This window comes from Phyllobates terribilis, unplaced genomic scaffold (genome assembly GCF_046119375.1).
Source record: "Phyllobates terribilis strain yellow unplaced genomic scaffold, ASM4611937v1 Scaffold_4__5_contigs__length_816908805, whole genome shotgun sequence".
Taxonomy (NCBI): Eukaryota; Metazoa; Chordata; class Amphibia; order Anura; family Dendrobatidae; genus Phyllobates; species Phyllobates terribilis.
The window spans coordinates 13,933,492-13,942,080 of NW_027362764.1; positions in this window are offsets into that span (position 1 = coordinate 13,933,492).

Sequence of the window (8,589 nt, forward strand, 5' to 3'; positions counted from 1 at the left end):
GTCTAGATAGAGGACCTAAGACCCTGTCAAGATATATAGCAATACAACTGAACAGGGAATGACTCCCTGAGACGATTGGACGTCTGGGGTGATTTACAAGAGACTTATGTATTTTAGGGAGTATGTATATCACCGGTGTAAGCGGATTATCATGCATAAGAAATTTAGATAGATCTTCATCAATGAAATTTTGATGGATAACTTCATCTAAGATGAATTTAATTTTCCTCATAATTACAGTGGTGGCCAAAAGTATTGGCATCCCTGCAATTCTGTCAGATAATACTCAGTTTCTTCATGAAAATGATTGCAATCACAAATTCTTTGGTATTATTCTCTTCATTTAATTTGTCTTCAATGAAAAAACACAAAAAGAATTGTCCTAAAGCCAAATTGGATACAATTCCACACCAAACCTAAAAAAGGGGGTGGACAAAAGTATTGGCACTGTTTGAAAAATCCTGTGATGCTTCTGTAATTGGTGTAATTAACAGCACCTGTAACTTACCTGTGGCACCTAACAGGTGTTGGCAATAACTAAATCACACTTGCAGCCAGTTAACATGGATTAAAGTTGACTCAACCTCTGTCCTGTGTCCTTGTGTGTACCACATTGAGCATGGAGAAAAGAAAGAAGACCAAAGAACTGTCTGAGGACTTGAGAAACCAAATTGTGAGGAAGCATGAGCAATCTCAAGGCTACAAGTCCATCTCCAAAGACCTGAATGTTCCTGTGTCTTCCGTGCGCAGTGTCATCAAGAAGTGTAAAGCCCATGGCACTGTGGCTAACCTCTCTAGATGTGGACGGAAAAGAAAAACTGACGAGAGATTTCAACGCAAGATTGTGCGGATGGTGGATGAAGAACCTCGACTAACATCCAAACAAGTTCAAGCTGCCCTGCAGTCCGAGGGTACAACAGTGTCAACCCGTACTATCCGTCGGCGTCTGAATGAAAAGGGACTGTATGGTAGGATACCCAGGAAGACCCCACTTCTTACCCCGAGACATAAAAAAGCCAGGCTGGAGTTTAATTCCTCATATACGTCGGTGTCCGATAACTGTCGCTCTACTTCAGCTATATATTTGACTGTATCCATGACGACGACCGTCCCCCCCTTATCAGGGGGTTTGATCGAAAATTAGGATGTCTGAAAGTATTCCTAGTGTAGGACCGTTTCAAGTCCTCAATATCTCTATTTACTGCAGTGATGTGGGCTTCTATAGCGAGCTCAGTAATTAAAGGTACAAAGTCACTCTTGTTACTGAGCTTCACATCATGTAACCTCAAAACATTTTTGGTGATATCAATATCCGTATTTTTATCCATTTTTTTATCACTTCCGCCATACCAATACTTTAATTTTATGGATCTAAAAAACTTATATAGTTCAGTTTCAAGTTTAAACCAATTCACATGTGTATTAAAACTAAATGATAAACCCTTGGACAAAACATTAATCGCCTCCATGGACAAACTTTTAGAGGAAAGATTAACTACCAATTCTGTTCCTTTGACCTCACGCTTGTCTGTTTCGATGGATTCATCCGGTTTCTTTGTCTTGTTTCCCTTTTCTCCACTGTTGTGTTTCCTTCCACCTCGTCTTATCCTCTGTTGTCCCCTGTTTCCATCAATCTTTCTGGAAATACGGTTTGGAAAATGTAAGGTCTTATACATATTGAGACAGTCCCTAGAGAGAGTATAACCACCTGATCTATTATAGGATTTCTTATCAAAGACAGCTCTGCCTCCATTTTTCTGCCAGCCATAAACATTACCCAAATGGTAGTCCTCCGCATCCCTGGTCCACTTATGTTACCTGTCTCTAAACATTTCATAGAGAAAGGACATCTTGAGAAACAATTGAAATTTAGGATTATTGACCATATACCCCCACTTAGAAGAGGAGGAGATAGGGTGCGCCTCCTCAAGATCAGGGAACTTGAATGGATTAGGAGTAGTGTTGAGCGAGCATGCTCGACACTGCTCGGTACTCGCCCGAGCATCACGCTACTCGGGATGTTCGGCGAGCACCGAGCATTTCCGGCTTACTCAGGCGGGAGCTCGGGTCTCCGCCCTGCATGTTTGGCGCTCTTTACAGAGCCAATGAACATGCAGGGATTGCCTGCCACTCACTGTAATGCCGTAGCCATGTTAGTTGTGGCATTACAGTGATTGGCTGGCCGCACAGCGTCACCTCGAGTATTTAAAACCGGGCGCCGCCATCTTGGACACAGTCGCTCCGGATCAGACAGTGTAGGGACAGCGCTGCTGATTTAGGGAGAGATATATACTGCGAAATAGTTAGTGTAGGGTCTGTAAAGGCTGCCAGATCAAACAAACAGTCCTTCTCAGGACTAATATCCATCCCAGATATCAGGCAGGCAGGCTGTATAGGAGACGCAGTGGTTATACCAGCAAACGCTGCATTACAGTCCTGTGTGCTCCTGTTGCTGAAATTGCTGGACTTAGCTCCAGGTCTCGGAGGCCAGGAAAAATCCTTTTTTTTTCAACTAAATCCTCTTCTTTTTTTCCTCCTTCACACTGTACAAATACCCGACTTATTAACCTTTTGGTGTCCCCCCCCCCAAAAAAAAGAAAAAGTGTGTCTCTGATTTTTCAGACACAAATAAATCTGTTGAAAATAGTCAGGCGTAGGCTAGAGAAACAGAAGTGTTGTTTTGCAGTTCCACGTTTCAATCCTCTGTATTATCCAGTTTTGGGCCATTTGTATCTAAAAAAAAAACAGTTTGAGTGTGTCACTCACTGTTCAGCCGCAAATATATATATTTAAAAAAGTCTGGTATACACCAGTAAATTATAACTGTGGTTTTGCTGTTCCACGGTAAAAAATCTCTATTATCCAGCTTTTGGCAGTTTTTGCCGTAAAAAAAAAACTAATAGTGTCTCCCTGATTTTTCAGACACAAATATATCTGTTGAAAATAGTCTGGTGTAGGCCCGAGAAATAGAAGTGTGGTTTTGCAGTTCCACGGGTCAAATCTCTGTATTATCCTGCTTTTGCCATTTTTTGCCGTAAAGAAAAACAGTAGTAGTGTCTCCTGATTGTTCAGACACAAATATATCTGTTGAAAATAGTCTGGTGTAGGCCCGAGAAATAGAAGTGTGGTTTTGCAGTTCCACGGGTCAAACCTCTGTATTATCCACTTTTGGGCCATTTTTACCTTAAAAAAAACAGTTTGAGTGTGTCGCTCACTGTTCAGCCGCAAATATATCTATTTAAAATTTTCTGGTATACACCAGTAAACAATAACTGTGGTTTTGCCATTCCCTGGTAAAAAATCTCTATTATTCAGCTTTTGGTATTTTTTCCGTAAAGAAAAACAGTTTCTCCCTGATTGTTCAGATTGTTTAAAAGAGTCTGGTGTAGGCCAGAGAAATAGAACTGTGGTTTTCCTCTTCCACGGTTCTAATCTACTTTTTATTACCCTTTTTCCATTGATAGTGTGAGTGTAAGCTATTTTACTTCCTTTACAATGGGCAAGGCGCATGGCAAGGGACGTGGAAGTGGACGTTCTGGTGATGATGCGTGCAGAGGACGGGGCCGTGGCCAAGGTGAAAATGTGCCACAACCAACAGCCACATCTTCTCGCTCCCACTTCTTGACCGAATTACTAGGGAAGCACAGAACAACACCAGTATTGCGAACTGATCAGTGTGAACAGGTTATTAATTGGATAGCAGATAATACTTCCAGTTACCTGGGCACCACCACCTCCGGTCTGTGTTCCACACGGTCAACTCTTAGTAGCCGTGAGTCTCGACCGCATACTCCTCCTCACCCTGATGCTCCTTCCTCCCACCATGCCGAGTGTCGTCAGACAGCAACTGATCCCACACTTGGACACTCTAAAGAGCTGTTCACTGGTCCATTTCCAGATTTGCGCCCCTCGCCTGCTCCGCTTGAAGTGGTGGAAGAGGAGATCCCATGCAGCGATGCCCAAATATTTGAACAGCCACCGCCACAGGAAGTTGACGCTGGCAATTTGTCACAAGATGTGGACGATGACGAGACACAATTGCCAGGAAGTGAGGAGGAGGATCGTGGTGCGCAAGTGGAAGAGTAGGAGGTGGTGGATGATCTAGTAACTGACCCAACGTGGCAGGAGGACACGCAGAGCGAGGCCAGCAGCACACAGTGTGAGGGAGGGAAAGTACCCCAACAGGCAGGAAGAAGCAGTGTGGTGGCCGCACACAGAAGGCAGGCAACAGTTCCCCGTAACACCAACACAAGGGACGTTGCCAGTACAACCGGTAGGTCTTCCAGAGTCTGGAATTTTTTTAAAGACTCTGCTGATAACCCCAAAAAGGTAATTTGTACCACCTGCCATGCCAGCATCAGCAGGGGTGACAAAACTACCAGCCTGACCACCACCAGCATGATCAGGCACATGGCAGCAAAGCACCTGACTTTGTGGGGCGAACCCCAGGGTCCACGACCAGTGTCAGCGGGTGTCACCACTGCTTCTTCCGATGTTGTGCGTGCAATATAACCCCCTGTTGTGTGTGCAAGGCAATCCCCTGTCCATAATGCATGCAAAGATGCCCCCTCCTCTCAGTCTTCACTTGTTATGGCAGTTTCTCAAGAAACAGCATCAACGTCCATGTCCCACAGCAGCGTTCAATTGTTCATATCCCACACCTTTGAGCGAAAGCGGAAATTCGCAGCTAACGCCCCACAGGCCACAGTTCTAAATTCGCACATTTCACAACTGCTTGCGTTGGAAATGCTGCCTTTTAGGCTGGTGGAGATGGAATCCTTCCGCAACCTTATGGCGGTGGCCGTCCCTCGGTACTCGGGCCCCAGCAGACACTATTTTGCCCAGTGTGCCATCCCCGACCTACACAAGCACGTGTCCCAAAACATCTGCCGTGCCCTCAACAACGCAGTTACTGGGAGAGTCCACCTGACAACGGACACGTGGACCAGTGCTTGTGGCCAGGGACGGTACATTTCCCTGACAGCACACTGGGTCAACATAGTGGAAGCCGGGACCCAGTCGGACCTTGGGACGGAACACATCCTCCCCACACCGAGGATTGCGGGCCCTATGTCAGTCAGAGTTGCCCCCACAGTGTACAGCTCCTGCGCATCCTCCTCCTCCTCATGTTCAGCCTCCATCTCAGATATCACCACATCAGTTACAAGCTGGAAGCACTGTAGTACTGCCTCCGCCAAGCGGCAACAGGCTGTGCTGAAACTCATGAGCTTAGGTGATAAACCTCACACTGCTTGTGAGTTGTGGACAGCTGTGAAAGAGCAGGCAGATCTGTGGCTGAGACCGCTGAACCTACATCCAGGCATGGTTGTGTGTGACAATGGCCGTAACCTGGTGGCGGCTCTGAGGTGAGGCGAGATCACACACGTACCATGCCTGGCTCATGTGCTTAACCTCGTGGTTCAGCGGTTTCTTAAATCGTACCCCGAGTTGCCAGATCTGCTCGTCAAAGTACGCTGCCTGTCAGCTCATTTTCGGAAGTCGGCTACAGCTTCCGCCGCCCTTGCTGTGTTGCAGCAGCGTTTGCAGCTTCCGTCACACCGACTGGTGTGTGATGTCCCCACACGTTGGAACTCTACCCTCCACATGTTGCAAAGGATTTGTGAGCAGAAGAGAGCAGTTGTGGAGTACCAGCTGCAACAAGGCCGTCGATATGCAGGTCAGACTCCACACATAAGATCTCAGGAGTGGACCTGGATGTCTGACATATGTACCATCTTGACAAACTTTGAGGAGTCCACCAAGATGGTGAGTGGCGATGACGCCATCATTAGCATCAGCATTCCACTTGTCTGTCTTTTGCAACACTGTCTGCAGAGAATTAAAGAGGAGGCATTGCAGCCAGAGTATGATGAGATGGATGAAGGAGCCGTAGCGGTCGATTACACACAGCCCAGCCTCATCTCATCCCAACGTGCATTGGGGGACAATGAGGGAGAGGAGGAGGAGGAGGAAGAACAGGAGCTTGTATCATGCGCTGTAGACGGTAGTACCTGTACAACTGTCATACCGTCGGTTCAGCATGGGTCGCCTGAGGACAGGGGGGAGGAGGAGGAGGAGGAGAGCATGGTCAGTTGTCATCCTGGTGAGGACACGGAAGTCTTGCCCGTTACCAGTCTGGCACACATGGCTGACTTTATGTTACGCTGCCTTAACCATGACCCTCGCGTTGTCAAAATGTTGGGTGACAGTCATTACTGGTTGCTGACACTTTTAGACCCCCGCTACAAGGAGAACTTTCACTCTCTTATTCCTGAGGTGGAGAGGTCTACAAAAATGGGGCAGTACCAGAAGGCCCTTGCTGCAGAACTGTTAAAAAAATTCCCATCTGAACACGCTGATTCCTCTGTGCCTTTTAATTATTGGGTATCCAAGCTGGACACTTGGAATGAACTCGCTCTGTACGCCTTGGAGGTCCTGGCCTGCCCTGCCGCTAGCGTGTTATCAGAGCGTGTTTTTAGTGCCGCTGGGGGAATTATAACTGATAAGCGCACTCGCCTGTCAACTGACAATGCTGACAAGCTGACCCTTATCAAAATGAACAAGAGCATTATTGAAAGTTCCTCCGTCCTTATTTTTGTCAGCTTTTGCTTGGAAGGCATAAGCAAAGACTGTGGGAGACCCACTCCCCAATAATGGGAATAATATTTTTAAGATGCTGTACTGTATGGCTCTTGTAAGGGGCATTAAAAGCATCTTGTTAAGCTACTGCGACCTCCACCAATTTTCCGAGGGGCATTAAAAGCATCTTGTTAAGCTACTGTGACCTCCACCACTTTTCTGAGGGGCATTAAAAGCGTCTTTTTAAGCTACTGGGACCTCCATCACTTTTCCAAGGGGCATTAAAAGCGTCTTGTTAAGCTACTGGGACCTCCACCACTTTTCCGAGGGGCATTAAAAGCATCTTGTTAAGCTACTGGGACCTCCACCACTTTTCCGAGGGGCATTAAAAGCGTCTTGTTAAACCACTCTGAACTCCACAGCTCTTCCAAGGGGCATTGAAATGTTGTTTTTAATTAACTCTAACCTCCATGACTCTTCAAACGGGCATTGCATTTCCTCCTAATTTTTGGCAGCTTTTGGTTGGAAGGCATAAGCAAATACTATGGGAGACCCACTCCCCAATAATGAGAATAATGTTTGTAATATGCTGTGCTGCATGGCTCTTGTAAGGGGCATTGCAAGTTCCTCCATCCTAATTTTTGGCAGCTTTTGCTTGGAAGGCATAAGGAAAGACTATGGGAGACAGACTCCCCAATAATGGGAATAATGTTTGTAATATGCTGTACTGCATGGCTCTTGTAAGGGACATTGCAAGTTCCTCTGTCCTAATTTTTGTCAGCTTTTGCTTGGAAGGCATAAGCAAATACTATGGGAGACCCACTCCCCAATAATGTGCTGTACCTCCACGACTCTTCCAACGGGCATTGCATTTCCTCCTAATTTTAGTCAGTTTTTGCTTTTCAATGCAAAGGCGAAAACTAAGGGAGACCCACTCCCCAATAATGGGTAGAAGGTTTTTACTATGCTGTAATCCACGTCCGTTTCAAGGGGCATTGCAGTTCCTCATAATTTTTGGAAAGCCTTCCATTCACTGCTTAGGCCAACAGTGTACAGGAGACCCAGTTGCTATAAATGGAAAAAACGGTTTAGTTAAGGCCCTCTGACCTCCATGTCATTTCCAAGGGGCATTGGAGTGCCTCAAAATTTTTGGTAGGCATTGCACTCACTCTATGCCCTATAACTGTGTAGCCGAACCGCTCCTTTTGGTACAGAAAAAATGACCTTATTGAAAAAATGACCAAGTATTGCAATGGACCAGGCAACTGTTAGGTGGATTCATAACTGGCTTAGTGATCGGACTCAAAGGGTGGTTGTAAATGGCTTCACATCCAGTTGGATGAATGTCTCAAGTGGGGTACCACAGGGCTCCGTCCTGGGACCTGTATTGTTCAACATCTTTATCAATGATTTAGATGAAGGAATTGAGGGTAAACTGATTAAATTTGCTGATGACACAAAGCTAGGAGGGATAGCTAATACTAGAGAAGAGAGAGAGAGGATTCAAAAAGACCTAAATAAACTGGAGCAGTGGGCAGCAACTAATAGAATGGTTTTTAACAGGGAAAAATGTAAAGTACTACATCTGGGCAATAAAAATGAAAAAAGCATATACAGAATGGGAGGAATAGAGCTAAGCAACAGTACATGTGAAAAAGACTTAGGTATACTAATAGATCATAGACTGAACATGAGTCAACAGTGTGATGCAGCAGCAAAAAAGGCAAATACAATTCTGGGATGTAGTAACAGAAGCATACAGTCTAGATCACGTGAAGTCATTATCGGTCTTTACTCCTCTTTGGTCAGACCTCATCTGGAATACTGTGTACAGTTTTGGGCACCACATTTTAAAAAAGACATAGACAAACTGGAGCAAGTTCAGAGAAGAGCGACCAGAATGGTGACCGGTCTGCAAACCATGTCCTATGAGGAACGGTTGCAGGATTTGGGAATGTTTAGCTTGCAAAAAAGAAGACTGAGAGGAGACTTAATAGATGTCTACAAATA